Raw genomic sequence first — 17,936 nt, 5'->3', positions numbered from 1 at the left:
GTTTCGCTAACTTTCATACACTGGACTAAATAAATGTTTACTGTCAAGTGTAATGACTAAGCGCATGCCGTTTACAAAAAGACACGCTAGCCAGTTGACCGTACGCATCAGGGGAATGTATCTTATAGATCGTTTGCGTTAATATTTGCAACTTGAATTAAAACAGTCCTAGATCCGATTATTTATCAAGATTCATGAAAGATACACAGATTTCAAATAATATCAGATTGGTTTTAGATTTAATTGACTACTCATATTTGTGTGATTATGATAGCTTCATCTTTTTCCTGGATTTCTACAAAGCATTTGATACTTTGTTTTATTTTATGAAATTTTATTTTCCTTTCCCTTGAAAAATTTTCTTTCATAAAAAAACCCTTAAAAAATTTGGATTCGGTGAATTTTTTTGCAAGGCCATTAAAACCATGTATACAAAGAGTAACAGTTAAATTAAATTATGGCACTTCCCCTCCATTTAAATTAGAGCGTGGCGTTAGACAGTTCAATATCTACATATCTCTTTGTGCAGAGCTCCTCAATACATATATTAAAAATGACGTCATAAAAGGGATATCAATTGCTGATAGGGAGATTATTATTATTATTAGTCAGTGACCGGATGACAAGACCCTCTTCTTAAATGATGCCACTCAGATTCCCTTTGCGATAAATGCTACACAGGCATTCTCTAAAGCTTCTGGACTCTATTTAAACCTTGCTAAACGTGAGCTCCCTTAAAAACTGAAATTCCCCACATTTGCAATATACCTATAAAAGAAACAGTTGCATATTTAGGAATTAAAATGTAATCGTTGGTTGCAAAGGGACTTATTTCTGAAAGGGCATACTTTATGAATAAAGGCATAAGGTATTTCTCGCCTAACCTATGCAGCTATCGCATATGTTAATAACAAAACTTGCAAAATAATTGATAACATGCTTTTTAATTTCATATAGAAAAATAGAACACATTATGGCGGCCTGTAGCGTAGTGGTTAACGTAAATGACTGGGACAGGCAAGGTTGAGGGTTCAAATCCCAGTGTAGCCACAATAAGATCCAGAGATGTGACCAAGTCCCTCTTATCCAAGTCACAAGTAAGTCTCAAGTCATTTGGTGCAAGTCCCAAGTATTTTTTTCTTGGGCAAGTCAAGTCACAGGTTATGTCAAGTCAAGTCAAGTCGAGTCCTTGGTTAAGGCAAGTCAAGTCCCAAGTCGAGTCACTCCCGCAACGGTGACACAGCAATAGCTTTTGCTGGTTTACTTCAGGCGCTCATACATGGCAGTTGGTGGCAGTTCGAACTGTCAAAAGTGTGACTGTAGCCAGGTCAATATTTTTGCTGGGTACTCGGTATGTCCAGCCTTATAAGTCCAAAGTCCCTGGTTACTTTTTCATAGTTTCAATGGATTTTGACAGTAGACATGTCAGACTTCAATCATGTTAACGCTCTCGAGCGTGCGTCAAAGTTTAGGTAGCAAATAACAGTGCTGTATCCTTCTGACGTCATTTACATAGCTATAGAACTGTCCGATCACGCCGAATCACTGATAGGAACAAGATGAATTAATGACGATTCAGAAAATGTATAACTTTTAAAGATTTAAATAAATCCTATGGTGGGACTTTTGCCATTTATGGATGGTACGACAGAAAATTCCGGTGCCGTCGAACTTAATCGAATGCATATTTATATCGTTCGAATGACCAAGTGCCGTTAAAAAGCAAATTGTATGGCTTTGTGCTATTCGCGTATGCTAACTACATCATGCTAACATCGTACAGGGACCAGTAAAGGCTTAGAACACACTAGCACTTAGTTATTGTAAGTTTGATCACCTCTACTGTAAAGTAAAAAAGTGGACAAATTACGTTTTCTGTGAGAAATCTATTGGCGAGCTCACGTGCACACACAGCGGTCTACATTCTAAAGCTCTCCCTACTAACTAATATCACCTGCGCCTATTTAGGAATCAGTCTGTTTGTTGTTTGCAACTGAGAGAGGGTGAGTCAGGGCGCCGATATTTCTGTTGACCACTAAACGCTAACACTAACATCTAAGTCCAAATGCAATACCATCTATGCAGAGCAATGTTTTGTCGTAGTATCAATAAACACTCTTTAACTGCAGCTACGGACTCATGCTCGTTCCTTGGACCCGTGTCGGACAGATCTCCCTGTACTCGCCCTCTCAGCGGCTTATAGTTGGTTTTGATAGTCGCATTACAGCCACTAAATTAATCAGCCGTTCCTCCTCCACGACACCGTGTCCTACAGCGCTTTAAAAGCGCGGGGCAGGAGGTAAGTAGAAACGGCTTCTGACAAACGTTTAGTACAAGTTATGTTTATTAAATGTGTTATTTAATGTGCATTTGGTGTCTGTGGTCTGTTTTGGGAGCTGGTAATGGAGAGTATTGGGGGTGCAATTGTGTGGGGGCAGCATCACGGTCGGGTGCTGTGGCGGCAACAGAAGGACACACGAAGAAGAAGTAATGCTCACTGAGCATACCCACAGTGTTCAGACTAAAATAACCTGTAACTTTTTGAAGCAACAAGGATTCCGATCAGAGAGTAGAGTAGCAGTCAATACAAACTAATTTAGCCCAATGTATGGGATGTCCCGGCTAATACGGGATAGTTGGTAACTCTTGGCGGCGTTCCAGGACTTTTTCTTTTCTCCCCCTGACGCGACGGAACAGCAGCCTCTTTTTGTATCGGGACCTCCTGATTTACACTGGTTATTTCATTTTATCTGGCTAACGTTAGCTAACATGAGCCACCCCTCACACTTACCCAGGGGTGTCCAATCTTATCCTAAAAGGGCCGGCATGGGTGCAGGTTTTTGTTTTAACCCAGCAGTAACACACCTGATTATACTAATGAACTAATCGTGGTCTTTAATCAAGACCTAGATGAGTAGAATCAGCTGTCTTAGTCCTGTGCTAAAACAACAACCTGCACACACACCGGCCCTTTCTGGATAAGATTGGACACCCCTGCACTTACCGATCCGAATGAGTCCTCAAATGACGAACAAAGTTTGATGTTGTACTCTGGCTGTCAGAAATCGTTGTTGAGCAGGTCTTGAAATTTTTAAATCCAAAAGTGATGACTCTTGGCACAGTCGCGGTCGCCATGATCAGATCACATTCACATGACAGGGCAGTCATCCAATCATGACCATGCCATTCCCAGTGTACGCGCTCGCATACCGGTAACCTTGACAACTTGAACATTTGAATAATATTTAAACTGAAAACAAAACGAACACAAACAAGTCATTCGAGTCATCATGTCTCAAGTCACATCAAGTCTCAAGTCTTTAACTTCCAAGTCCAAGTCGAGTCTCAAGTAAATTATTTTCTGTCAAGTCAAGTTGCAAGTCGTCAAAAAGGTGACTCGAGTCGACTCGAGTCCGAGTCACAATGACTCGAGTCCACATCTCTGATAAGATCCGCCATTGGGCCCTTGAGCAGGGCCCTTGAGCAAGGCCCTTAACCCTGCATTGCTCCAGGGGAGGATTGTCTCCTGCTTAGTCTAATCAACTGTACGCCGCTCTGGAGTGTCTGCCAAATGCCATTAATGTAATGTAATGTAATGTAAAAAAATCTGTTATTATGAACAGATATGAATCAGAAGGTCTTAATTTCCTTGACTTTACCACACTTAATAATACATTCAAAGTCAATTGGATTAAACAATTCTTTAATAATCACACATCAATTTGGAACTTCATATCCCATTACATATTCTCAAAATTGGGTGGCCTTGAATTTGTTTTACTATGTAATTATAAGATTGAAAAGATACCCCTTAAATTATCCAATTTCCATCAACAAATGCTGCTTGCTTGGTCCCTCATCAAAGTTCTCGCCTCACAAATATTTCATCTGGAATAATAGAAACATATTGTATAAAAACATATCCCTATTTTATAAGAAATGGTTCACATATAATATTTACTTGGTGAGACAGTCCTAGACGGAAATAGGAGCTGTATTACCGGTTCTGAATCCAGTCAATACTCCTGTGGGTCAGATATGTTTCTTGTTTACTAAAAACAACAACAAAGCTATCCATCCATCCATCCATCCATTATCTGAACCCGCTTATCCTGAACAGGGTCGCAGGGGGGCTGGAGCCTATCCCAGCATACATTGGGCGAAAGGCAGGAATACACCCTGGACAGGTCGCCAGTCCATCGCAGGGCACACACACCATTCACTCACACACTCACACCTATGGGCAATTTTAGACTCTCCAATCGGCCTAACCTGCATATCTTTGGACTGTGGGAGGAAACCGGAGTACCCGGAGGAAACCCACGCAGACACGGGGAGAACATGCAAACTCCACACAGAGAGGCCCCGGCCGACGGGGATTCGAACCCAGGACCTCCTTGCTGTGAGGCGGCAGTGCTACCCACTGCACCATCCGTGCCGCCACAACAAAGCTATACGTAGTTTATTTCAAAATGATGTTATTTCCATTCCCTATGTTGTTGCGTACTAGAACAGCTTTATAAATTACCTTTACTGGAAAAGTATTTTGAATTTACCTTTGAAGTATTTATTGACTAACAAAATAAGGGAAGTCTCCTTTAAAATTACACAGATATTACCCAGCAAATCACTATCTTGTAAAGTTGAAAAAGGATATCAATATAAATTGTTCATTATGTGAAGAAACCCTTCTTCATTTATTTTGGCATTGTACTCATACCAAAAGACTATGGAAGGACTTAAGTAGATTTATTATTGACAGTATTGACTCCGATTTCACACTATGCCTAGAAAATGTTTTGTTTGGTTTTAATAAAAGTAAACTAAATAAAATCAAAGAATATTATTGAGACAGGTGCGTGGGGGGTTGGACCCAAAATGCACGACTCAGACAAAAGGGATGTAATAAAGTCCCGTCTGGGCTTTATTCAGGGAATGTCCAGTGAGCGTAGTCAAAAAAACAAGCAAAGTTCATACACGTGAAATCCAGCCAAAATCAAAGTACAGTACAAAATCATCGGTACACTATGCAAAAAGTCCAGTAACCAGGAAAGCTGTCAGCGGGGCAGTAGTACAGGCGGACGGTAGGCAGGCTCAGGGTCGATGACGGTGTAAGAGTCAAGACCGAAGTCCGCTCCGCGGGCCAAAAGCACAAAGACAGCAGGCAAAGTTGTGATACAGGCAGGCAATGGTCGACAAAACAGAAGTCAATAATCTTCGGTCAGTAAACAAGCTTGGATCATAACGGGTAGGCAATGGCTTGACAAAAACGCTCAAAAGTGCACTGACGAACAGGGGGCAACAATTTTGCCAAGACATGACATGAAACTGAGCTTTATATGCAGGTGTAGACAGGTACAGACAATTAGCTTGAGAGCAGCATAAGAATGGAAATCAGGATTTAACGAAATAATTAGTAATCGTTAGTAATAAACATATCCTGCCCTAGCATTAATAAATTAGTAAATGACATGCACAAGAAACGTAAGGTAAACATGAACACATGGTTAGAATGTTAGTAGTACCCAATCCTGATCTAAAGTTAGTAGATTAGTAAGAAGTAGAACAATTAGGGAATGCGTGAGTGACAGAAAGGGAGAGAGAGAAAGCATGAATGCAAGGTTTGCAGAAAGACACAAAAAAGTGTATGCTAAACAATGAACGGAACATAACATGAAACAACATAAATCGTGACATAACAAGTTTGCGAAATATGACATGAATATGCTACATAACGTGGCAAGACAGGACTAACAATTATATCATAACAACTAAACATGAAATGAAAATGAAATGTAACAAGAAATAAAACATAAACACATGGGTTTATGACTAGACAATAACGTAACTAAGACAATGACTAAACATGAAACATGACGTGATAAACATGAAACGTGACATTTATGTTATTAACCTAATCATTATCTTAGCAAAATTTAATATCCACAAATCCAAATGTAATAACTATAAACCCTTATCTAAAATTTTTGAAATTGAAATTAGACAATACATGAAAATGATCTTCTCCTCTAAGAACAAGAAGGCTATCAAAACTGTAAATGTATGCACCTCCTTTGATATATTTGTATGAATCATTGATATATCCTGGCTTGATATGTATATTCTGTCCACTGGCACTTTATTTGTTTTTTGCTTTTGTTATTCAATGTAATAGAAAATAATTGATGAATGTCACTTGAATATGTTTTGTATTCAATGTTACTTAATAAAAAGATTTGTGGCAGTGCATCATAGCAGTCAACAGATAAAGCTTGTCAACCACGCTGTCGACTTGACGCTAACTTACGCATGAGTAAGTTAATACTGTCAGTTGCCAACCAGCTCATTTACATTGCTGATAACTTCAAAACTGAATTTCCACCAAATGAAAGGGGGTATTGACTCTATAGACCCAAATCTTTAACAAAGCTGAAACTCTCAACTCTTGTCTCATGTTCATCTTTTTATCTCAAGCCCAGATGTATAACAAAAACAAAGGAATTGGCCTAGCCAGTTCACGGTGGCGGCCATGTTGGACTATGGGGCTTTTTGCACCAGAATATATGCACTGGGTACCTAAATGTGAAGGATCACGATATACACTGTTGTGGGTTCCCAGGCCAACAAATTATCAGTCCAATTACAAGTATACAATCCAATTTATAAAATCAGGAGTCTTGTAGTAAAGTGTTGAATAATAGGCTTTTATTCCATCAGATGGAATCCAAGTAAAAAAGCAGTGATCATCAGTAGAGCACAGAACAGAACAGCACACACACACAGCATGAGTAGAGCCAAGCAAGCTGAGTGCACACACTTTGCAACGCAGTTTCTTATATATCATTTTCATGGCCTTGGTATCGCCCTCTGTCTGGGTACGGCTCCATCTTCTCCAGTCACGTCATAGTTGTTTACTTGCTTCTGGTTGACTTTTACTCCTCTCGTGATTGTATTACACCTTCTCATCCACATCTCAGAAACTTTTAACCAACCCCCCCCAACATTTTTACTTTAAGAAAACATTCCAGTGTTTGATCCCCAATACCCTTGACTTTAAGAAAACATTCCTTCCAGTGTTTTAAAGAAAAACATAGAAATAATACAATTCAGTGTAGTGTACTTCAGTGCTGAGAATATATAAAAATAATACAATACAGTGCAAATATCACACTTCAGTGTTGTGTTAGTGCAGATACTGATACATAGAATAACATAAAATAAACATACTGATACATAAGATAAACATAGAATAACTGATTGGCCAATGTGACATGTCACGCGAACATAGTCATGTTGTCCCTTTTACAGATTGTAATGGATCAACCCAAATGAACATGTAGCTACTACTGATGGCGGGAGAGTCTGGCTAAGAAAAAAATTCCATATTTCCATTCTCCATTCCATTTCTTTCCAATCGTGTGTCTTGCACAGTCCATTTCTTACCAATCAAATCGCCGCCTCTCAGCACTCCATTTGTCACCAATAAGGAATTGTTCTGCTAGTCCATTTTTTACCAATCAAGTCTTCCCTTTCTCTGGGCTCCATTTCTTTCCAATCACAACTTGCCCTGCACCAGTCCATTTCTTACCAATCAAATATTAATATGGCAACACTGCTTTCAAATGCATCACAGGCAACAATATTAAAGGACCCTGTGGAATACTTTATGATTCTCAAGGTAAGATAAGAAATATACCGTTAAAGTTTCCAAATGAAAAGCAAGCTAACGTTCGTTTGATAGTAACAGAGGCGGTATATTTTCCATTGTCCATCATATTTTAGTGAGACAAGGAAACTAACGTTTTATATTCATGTCTAGCTGGCTAACGGAAATTTACATGAAATATCTGGTAATGTAGCTAACCCTGCGATAAAATAATGCTATTAGTTATGATTATGCTATTAATGTGTAACCTACTATAATGATGTTGTCCACTGGACTGACAGTGATTCCCTGTGAATTAATGAGTGGAATATAAATGAAGTCAGATCACTAGCTCCTGTCCCCATTGTAGCTAGCTACCTCACACACATCATCTCGACAGTAAACACGAAATTGGGAATGGTAAATAGCCCATGTAGGCCTATCACCTTCTAATCTCCCCACTACTCTGCTGAATTTTTTATGTTTTATTTGGATTGGTGAATTTCTGTTTTTTCCCTTATTCTGACATTCTGTCATTCTCTCCCAGTTTTTGAAAGTTTGATTTTGGTAGACACATAGTGCTGCTGCAATGTTGCACCTTAATTTGACCAGGAAGTCTGCTCAAGTTTGTTGGAGTATGCATAGTTACATTGTTTTTATTAAATGCTATTTAACTTGGGATCATATTTCTTGATTAATATTGAATAATTGAAGTTATTGTGACACACTATTAAATCACATTAACTGCTATCTTTTGATTGCATTTATAGGTCTTCCGGCACATTTCTAGTCCAACACTGGCACCACCACATCTGTTTCAACAAGGCCTATTTCAGTGCCAACCTCTCCTACATGCCAGCCCCTGTCTCATCCTGCAAAAAAAAAAAAAATCCAGACCATCTCCCTGCCTCCCTCCTCTTCTGCCTTTGTGTGGACCAAATCATTGACCTCTGTCATTTCCAGTTCTGTAAGTTTATCTTTATTTTAAGTTTATCCTGGATTATTTTTCAATTGACAGTGCTTGTGAGTATGTGTGTATTTGTGAAACTGTATGTACGCTATACTGTAGGACTGGATCTGCTGCTGGTCCTGCTCCTGCTCCCACCAGCACTGTAATCACTTCTGCCATCCTGCCTGTAATTACTCCCTGTGCTGTCCTGACTGTAATCACTCCTTGTGTTGTCCTGGCTGTGATCATTCCCTGTGTTGTCCTGCCCGCAGTCTCTGCCCAGGCTGATTCTCCATCCCCTCCCTTTCCTTTTCCTTCCAGAAATGAGATGAAGCATCCCTCTGACAGACCATTGCATCCACTCTGTAGGAAACGAGAGGCTGCAGAGAGATCTGAATCAATGGTACAAACCACCTGCACCAGCTCTGATCAACAACCGGACTTCCATACCAGAGCTCTTTTTCAACCACAGATTGGTGTGGATGCCCTGCCACCAGTGGAAGCTCAGACACCTCCGTGCTGATGGCAGCTGGCAGCTAACTGGGTGTGGCATTCATAAGAGTGAGGGGCAAGTCATGGACATTGGTTGGTATTGCAATATGATTATCCTCAGGTGCACTGGATCTAGAGTAACCCTAAAAAAAATAGAACTTATCAACTTACTATATTTGTCTATATTATATACTGTTAAATAGTAGGATGTCGAGGGTCTTTTAGGTTGGCACAAAAGATAGCAGTGAGGCAGATATGATGTTTTCTGGTTATTTATTTTTCCACCACCAGGTGTTGAGGCATCCAAAATGCAAGAAATGCACAAAAAAATGACAAAAAGGAAATAAAGAAAAATTATAGAAAAAATGTTTACATAAAGCTATGGCTACATCAGCCAAACAAAAGTACTGGAGTAAACTCAGCCTTCAATATATAATAATAACAATGATGATAATAGTTTGGACCATACCTCACACAACTGAGGGATAAGGAGGACCTAGGCATTGGTTCCTTCCCTATCGAGATCCCCCGAACAAAAGAAATGCCTCCCTCTTTAACAGGTAGACATGACCACCCCAAATTGGCACACACCATCCTATTCTATAAACACAGGGGTGTTTACATATCATAACATACAGTGGTGTGAAAGAGTGTTTGCCCCCTTCCTGATTTCTTATTTTTTTGCACGTTTGTCACACTTAAATGTTTCACATCAAACAAATTTTAATATTAGTCAAAGACAACACAAGTAAACACAAAATGCAGTTTTTAAATGAAGGTTTTTATTATTAAGGGAAAAAAAACTACATGGCCCTGTGTGAAAAAGTGATTGCCCCCCCCTGTTAAAACATAACTGTGGTTTAATAAACCTGAGTTCAATTTCTCTAGCCACACCCAGGCCTGATTACTGCCATACCTGTTCTCAATCAAGAAATCACTTAAATAGGACCTGCCTGACAAAGTGAAGTAGACCAAATGATCCTCAAAAGCTAGACATCATGCCGAGATCTAAAGAAATTCAGGAACAAATGAGAAAGAAAGTAATTGAGATCTATCAGTCTGGAAAGGGTTATAAAGCCATTTCTAAAGCTTTGGGACTCCAGCGAACCACAGTGAGAGCCATTATCCACAAATGGCGAAAACATGGAACAGTGGTGAACCTTCCCAGGAGTGGCCGGCCAACCAAAATTACCCCAAGAGCGCAGCGACGACTCATCCAAGAGGTCACAAAAGACCCCACAACAACATCCAAAGAACTGCAGACCTCACTTGCCTCAGTGTTCATGACTCCACCATAAGAAAGAGACTGGGCAAAAATGGCCTGCATGGCAGAGTTCCAAGACGAAAACCACTGCTGAGCAAAAAGAACATTAAGGCTCATCTCAATTTTGCCAGAAAACATCTTGATGATCCCCAAGACTTTTGGGAAAATACTCTGTGGTCTGACGAGACAAAAGTAGAACTTTTTGGAAGGTGTGTGTCCCATTACATCTGGCGCAAAAGTAACACCGCATTTCAGAAAAAGAACATCATACCAACAGTAAAATATGGTGGTGGTAGTGTGATGGTCTGGGGCTGTTTTGCTGCTTCAGGACCTGGAAGACTTGCTGTGATAAATGGAACCATGAATTCTGCTGTCTACCAAAAAATCCTGAAGGAGAATGTCCGGCCATCTGTTCGTGACCTCAAGCTGAAACGAACTTAGGTTCTGCAGCAGGACAATGATCCAAAACACACCAGCAAGTCCACCTCTGAATGGCTGAATAAAAACAAAATGAAGACTTTGGAGTTGCCTAGTCAAAGTCCTGACCTGAATCCTATTGAGATGCTGTGGCATGACCTTAGAAAGGCGGTTCATGCTCGAAAACCCTCCAATGTGGCTGAATTACAACAATTCTGCAAAGATGAGTGGGCCAAAATTCCTCCACAGCGCTGTAAGAGACTCATTGCAAGTTATTGCAAATGCTTGATTGCAGTTGTTGCTGCTAAGGGTGGCCCAACCAGTTATTAGGTTTAGGGGGCAATCACTTTTTCACACAGGGCCATGTAGGTTTGGATTTTTTTTCTCCCTTAATAATAAAAACCTTCATTTAAAAACTGCATTTTGTGTTTACTTGTGTTGTCTTTGACTAATATTTAAATTTGTTTGATGTGAAACATTTAAGTGTGACAAACATGCAAAAAAATAAGAAATCAGGAAGGGGGCAAACACTTTTTCACACCAATGTATGTGCAAATATGTATTAAACATTTAAAAAGGTACCTATTACACACACACTACACCAGGCCTTTAAGTTTTCAACGGTATATTGACACATGCCATTAAACTCACCATAAGTGTTCCATAACACATAATTGACTTTACGAAGAGGCATATGCGCAGATCGCGAATGTACCCAACCATATATCTGTCCCCCTCTAAATCATCCCTGGTTATGGGTATGCACTTTGTTGTACGTCGCTCTGGATAAGAGTGTCTGCCAAATGCCAATAATGTAATGTAATGTAATTTTCACCTTCCTGTCAGCTTTGACCAGTCTGGCCATTCTCCTCTGATGTCTCTCATTAACAAGGCATTTCTGTCTGCAGAACTGCTGCTCACTGGATTTTTTTTGTTTTTTTGCACCATTTTTTGCAAACTCGTGTGTGTGAAAACTAGTGTGTGTGAAAATCCCAGGAGATCAGCACTTTCTGAGATACTCAAACCACCAACAGTCATTCCATGGTCAAAGTCACTTCGATAAAATTTTACCCCATTCTGATAGTTGATGTGAACATTGAGTAAAGCTCCTGACCCGTATCTACATGATTGTGTGCATTGCACTGCTGCCACACAATTGGCTGATTAGATAATCATCTGAATAAGTAGGTGTAATAAAGTACAAGTGTTCCTAATAAAGTGCTCGGGGAGTGTGTATAGTATTGTTGTATTACTTTGTATTCAGTCTATATCTATTACAAGTCTTGTATATAACATTTTTTAAATCGGCCAACTTTTGAAAATAATCCTTTGAATCAATACTGTGTCATTAATCTGATCATGCTATATTTTTTGTTTCTAGTAATCTGTTATGGTTACTATTTGCAGTATATCTTTTTATATTATATATTCAAATATCATTTCTTATTTTTAGCCAATTTACCATAAATACAAAATGATAAAGTATAAAATAACAAAGGCCAAAGAGTTTGTATGACCCATCGGATTTATGTCTCAGGTTGGGATCAAACCCAACCTTTGCATCACCACCAATGTTCCCCTAAAATGAAAAAAGAAGTGATTTTCAAGAAATTACCATGTTTATTAAATATGGAATTTTTTTCTTCGCCAGACTCTCCCGCCATCAGTAGTAGCTACATGTTCATTTGGGTTGATCCATTACAATCTGTAAAAGGGACAAGATGACTGTTCACGTGACAAGTCACATTGGCCAATCAGAGAAAAAACTGTTATTCTATGTTTATCTTATGTATCAGTATGTTTATTTTATGTTATTCTATGTATCAGTATCTGCACTAACACAACACTGAAGTAGGATATTTGCACTGTATTATATTATTTTTATATATTCTCAGCACTGAAGTACACTACACTGAATTGTATTATTAAGTTAAGTAATAAACCCATTCAATTTTCTTTCTGCTTAATTTTCCCCTTTCTTAACATATGAATATAGGGTCCTTGCGCAGGCCACACCAATTTATGTAGGGGAATTCATATGAGCCGCCAAATAACGTAGGGATTTTACTCTATGAAGACGGGAAGCCAATTAATGTTATGTAGCAGTATAACTGCAAAAAGTAATCAGTCTCATAAAATGATTGTTGTCAGAAATATCCATCCATCCATCCATCCATCCATCTTCATCCGCTTATCCGGAGTTGGGTCGCGGTGGCAGTAGGCTAAACTGGGTATTCCAGGCGTCCCTCTCCCCAGCAACGCATTCCAGCTCCTCCTGGGGGATCCTGAGGCGTTCCCAGGCCAGGAGAGATATATAATCTCTCCAGCGGGTTCTGGGTCTACCTCGGGGTGTCCGCCCAGTTAGACGAGCCCGGAAAACCTCCAAAGGGAGGCGCCCTCTTCACCATGACAGTCCGGTGCAACGCCCGCATTACTGCTGACGGTGTACCGATCCGGCTGTCGATCTCACGCTCCCTTCTACCCTGACTCGTGAACAAGACCCCGAGATACTTGAACTCCTTTACTTGGGGCAATGACTCGTTCCCAACCCGGAGGGAGCAATCCACCGTTTTCTGGCAGAGAACCATGGCCTCGGACGTGGAGGTGCTGACTCTCATGACATTATTGGAATTTGGCAGACGCTGTTATCCAGAGCGACGTACAACAAAGTGCATACCCATAACCAGGGATAGGTTCGCTGAAAGACCCTAGAGGGAAGTACAATTTCAACTGCTACCTGTACAACAAAGATAAGGACGAGGGCCAATTTCTTTTTTTTTCTTTTTTTTAACAAAGAAACAAACAAACAACAGAGCAAAAGTGACCAAGGTTAACTATCCAAACACTGCTTACCTAGCCAACTAAAAATACCGATACACAAAGCAAGTCACAGAGACAACAATTAAGGTTCACAGGGAGGTAGGGAGGGATGGGGAGAGGTGCTGCTTGAAGAGGTGTGTCTTCAGCTTGCGCTTGAAGGTGGGGAGAGATTCTATAGTTCTGACCTCAACGGGGAGTTTGTTCCACCACCGTGGAGCCAGAACAGACAGTAGTCGTGAGCGTGAGGTGGAGGTTCGGAGAGGAGGAGGTGCCAAGCGGCCTGTGGAGGCTGAACGAAGAGGTCTGGCAGGGGTGTAGGGTCTGATGATTTTTTGTAGATAAGCTGGGGAAGACCCCTTAACTGCTTGGAAGGCTAGCACCAATGATTTGAATTTGATGCGAGCCATGACAGGCAGCCAGTGGAGGGAAGTAAGCACGTCTCCGTGACGTGTGAGTATTTGGGAAGGTTGAAGACCAGACAAGCTGCTGCATTCTGGATAAGTTGGAGGGGTCTGATGGCGGATGCTGGGAGGCCAGCCAAGAGGGAATTGCAGTAGTCCAGGCGGGACAGAACCATTGCTTGGACCAGGAGCTGGGTCGAGTAGGGGGTGAGAAAGGGGCGGATTCTCCGTATGTTGTATAGGAAGAACCTGCAAGACTGGGTCACCGCCGCAATGTTCTCGGAAAGGGACAGTCTGCTGTCCATCACCACGCCGAGGTTCCTTGCACTGGGTGATGGCGTGAGTGTTTAATAAACATGGTAATTTCTTGAATATCATTTCATTTCAGAATATCATGCCTGGGTTGAGCTTTAGATGGTGGTTGTCCATCCAGCTCTGGATGTCCCTCAGGCAAGCAGAGATACGGGCTGAAACCTGCGTATCAGACAGCGGGAACGAAACAAAGAGTTGGGTATCGTCCGCATAGCAGTGGTAGGATAGCCCATGTGCAGTGATCACAGGGCCAAGGGAGCGAGTAAGCGGACCTAGGACTGAGCCCTGGGGAACTCCTGTGGTGAGGGGCCGAGGTGTCGATACCAAACCAGCCCAGGCAACCTGGAAGGAGTGACCAGAGAGTTAGGACTCAATCCAGTCCAGGGCTGTGCCACAGATGCCCATTGCTGACAGGGCAGACAGGCGGATGGAGTGATCCACAGTGTCGAAGGCAGCAGAGAGATCTAGAAGAATGAGAACAGAGGAGAGGGAGGCTGCTCGTGCGGCATGGAGTGACTCACTGACGGAGAGGAGCGCAGTCTCTGTCGAGTGGCCCGATCTGAAGCCAGACTGATGGGGGTCTAGCAGGTTGTTGTTCGAAAAGAAAGAAGAAAGTTGAGTAGAAGCGGCGCGTTCTCTAGTTTTAGAAAGGAAAGGAAGAAGAGATACCGGGCGGTAGTTCTGGATGATGGAGGGATCCAGAGTAGGCTTTTTTAGCAGCGGAGTGATGTGGGCCCTCTTGGGCCGGAAAACAGCAGGAAGACAGGGAGGAGTTGACAAGGGAGGTGACAAATGGGAGAATGTCAGGTGTGATAGTTTGGAGAAGAGAAGAGGGGATAGGGTCAAGGGCACAGGTTGTAGGGCGGTGGGAGAGCAGGAGTTGAGAAACATCAGAGTCTGTAAGGGGGGAGAAAGTGGAAAAGGAAGGGATGGGCCTAGAGGGGGGGAAGGGCACAGTGAGGGGGGCGGTGGTTGTAAAGGATCTGCGGATGACTGTGACCTTCTCATGGAAGAAATCAGCAAAGTCATCAGCAGCGAAGGAGGACTGAGGAGGAGGAGGCGGTGCGTTGAGGAGAGAGGAGAAAATAGAGAAAAGTTTCCGGGGGTTAGAAGCGGAGTTCTGAATTTGTGTTATAGTATAGTATAGTATTTTGCTTTGGCGGCAGTGACAGCGGAAGAGAATGCCGCCAGGAGAGACTGTATGCAGCATATGCAGGGATGAAGTCAGCCTTCCGAGTGGCAGACTGGCAGTTCTATAGTCCCCCTGTGACAGCAAAGTCCTTACAGGGGGTCAGCGGAGGGTAGCTGAGGTTGGAGGGGTTCCGTCGCAGCTGAGGTTGGAGGGGTTCCGACGCCGTGGAGGCCCACGTCGCAGGGGGTGTCTTCGGGGGAGAGAGCACACTGGGATGGGGCGAAACATAACAACATAACAAACTGGGACGGAGCGTCGCTCTGAAGATGCCTATTTAAAGCACCTACAAATCGCTCACAAGCAGTATCAAATCAACGCTAATCTCCTGACAAACTCCTGACAAACTCAGCAATTTCAAACAAAAGTTCAATCACTCTACAGGTATGCAACCAGTATGAGCGATTAACAGCAATACAACAAACAGACTGGCTCAAGCCCTAACCTCAGATTGTTCAAATTAGCAATTATAAAATGACACTTTACCGCGTCTAGTGGACGGTCCGCAGCGATACCACACACCTGGTTACAATGATGCACTAATGACGAAGGACTACTTCCGCGAGACTAATATACGCTGGCATCGCTCTGAAGACGCCTATTTAAAGCACCTACAAATCGCTCACAAGCAGTATCAAATCAGCGCTAATCTCCTGACAAACTCCTGACAAACTCCTGACAAACTCAGCAATTTCAAACAAACGTTCAATCACTCTACAGGTATGCAACCAGTATGAGCGATTAACAGCAATACAACAAACAGACTGGCTCAAGCCTTAACCTCAGATTGTTCAAATGAGCAATTATAAAATTACACTTTACCGCGTCTAGTGGACGGTCCGCAGCGATACCACACACCTGGTTACAATAATGCACTAATGACGAAGGACTACTTCCGCAAGAGTAATATACGCTGGCGTCGCTCTGAAGACGCCTATTTAAAGCACCTACAAATCGCTCACAAGCAGTATCAAATCAGCGCTAATCTCCTGACAAACTCCTGACAAACTCCTGACAAACTCAGCAATTTCAACCAAATGTTCAATCACTCTACAGGTATGCAACCAGTATGAGCGATTAACAGCAATACAACAAACAGACTGGCTCAAGCCCTAACCTCAGATTGTTCAAATGAGCAATTATAAAATTACACTTTACCGCGTCTAGTGGACGGTCCGCAGCGATACCACACACCTGGTTACAATAATGCACTAATGACGAAGGACTACTTCCGCGAGAGTAATATACGCTGGCGTCGCTCTGAAGACGCCTATTTAAAGCACCTACAAATCGCTCACAAGCAGTATCAAATCAGCGCTAATCTCCTGACAAACTCCTGACAAACTCAGCAATTTCAAACAAACGTTCAATCACTCTACAGGTATGCAACCAGTATGCGCGATTAACAGCAATACAACAAACAGACTGGCTCAAGCCCTAACCTCAGATTGTTCAAATTAGCAATTATAAAATGACACTTTACCGCGTCTAGTGGATGGTCCGCAGCGATACCACACACCTGGTTACAATGATGCACTAATGACGAAGGACTACTTCCGCGAGACTAATATACGCTGGCGTCGCTCTGAAGACGCCTATTTAAAGCACCTACACATCGCTCACAAGCAGTATCAAATCAGTGCTAATCTCCTGACAAACTCCTGACAAACTCAGCAATTTCAAACAAACGTTCAATCACTCTACAGGTATGCAACCAGTATGAGCGATTAACAGCAATACAACAAACAGACTGGCTCAAGCCCTAACCTCAGATTGTTCAAATGAGCAATTATAAAATTACACTTTACCGCGTCTAGTGGACGGTCCGCAGCGATACCACACACCTGGTTACAATGATGCACTAATGACGAAGGACTACTTCCGCGAGAGTAATATACGCTGGTGTCGCTCTGAAGACGCCTATTTAAAGCACCTACAAATCGCTCACAAGCAGTATCAAATCAGCGCTAATCTCCTGACATACTCCTGACAAACTCCTGACAAACTCAGCAATTTCAAACAAACGTTCAATCACTCTACAGGTATGCAACCAGTATGAGCGATTAACAGCAATACAACAAACAGACTGGCTCAAGCCCTAACCTCAGATTGTTCAAATGAGCTATTATAAAATTACACTTTACCGCGTCTAGTGGACGGTCCGCAGCGATACCACACACCTGGTTACAATAATGCACTAATGACGAAGGACTACTTCCGCGAGAGTAATATACGCTGGCGTCGCTCTGAAGACGCCTATTTAAAGCACCTACAAATCGCTCACAAGCAGTATCAAATCAGCGCTAATCTCCTGACAAACTCCTGACAAACTCCTGACAAACTCAGCAATTTCAAACAAACGTTCAATCACTCTACAGGTATGCAACCAGTATGTGCGATTAACAGCAATACAACAAACAGACTGGCTCAAGCCCTAACCTCAGATT

At 41.9% G+C, this 17,936-nt stretch overlaps 1 long non-coding RNA gene across 1 annotated transcript; it reads left to right on the top strand.

Moving 5' to 3' along the window:
* The first annotated feature begins 1,999 nt into the window (after nucleotides 1-1,999).
* On the top strand, nucleotides 2,000-9,158 carry LOC133132316 (uncharacterized). Its single transcript, XR_009709119.1, has 3 exons — nucleotides 2,000-2,299; nucleotides 8,416-8,612; nucleotides 8,916-9,158. It is a non-coding gene; the product is annotated as an uncharacterized LOC133132316 (long non-coding RNA).
* The last annotated feature ends 8,778 nt before the right edge of the window (nucleotides 9,159-17,936 follow it).

The sequence above is a fragment of the Conger conger genome, chromosome 7, assembly GCF_963514075.1.
Source record: "Conger conger chromosome 7, fConCon1.1, whole genome shotgun sequence".
NCBI lineage: Eukaryota > Metazoa > Chordata > Actinopteri > Anguilliformes > Congridae > Conger > Conger conger.
The sequence above is the reverse complement of the archived record's forward strand: the minus strand, read 5'-3'. Positions and strand labels throughout refer to the sequence as shown.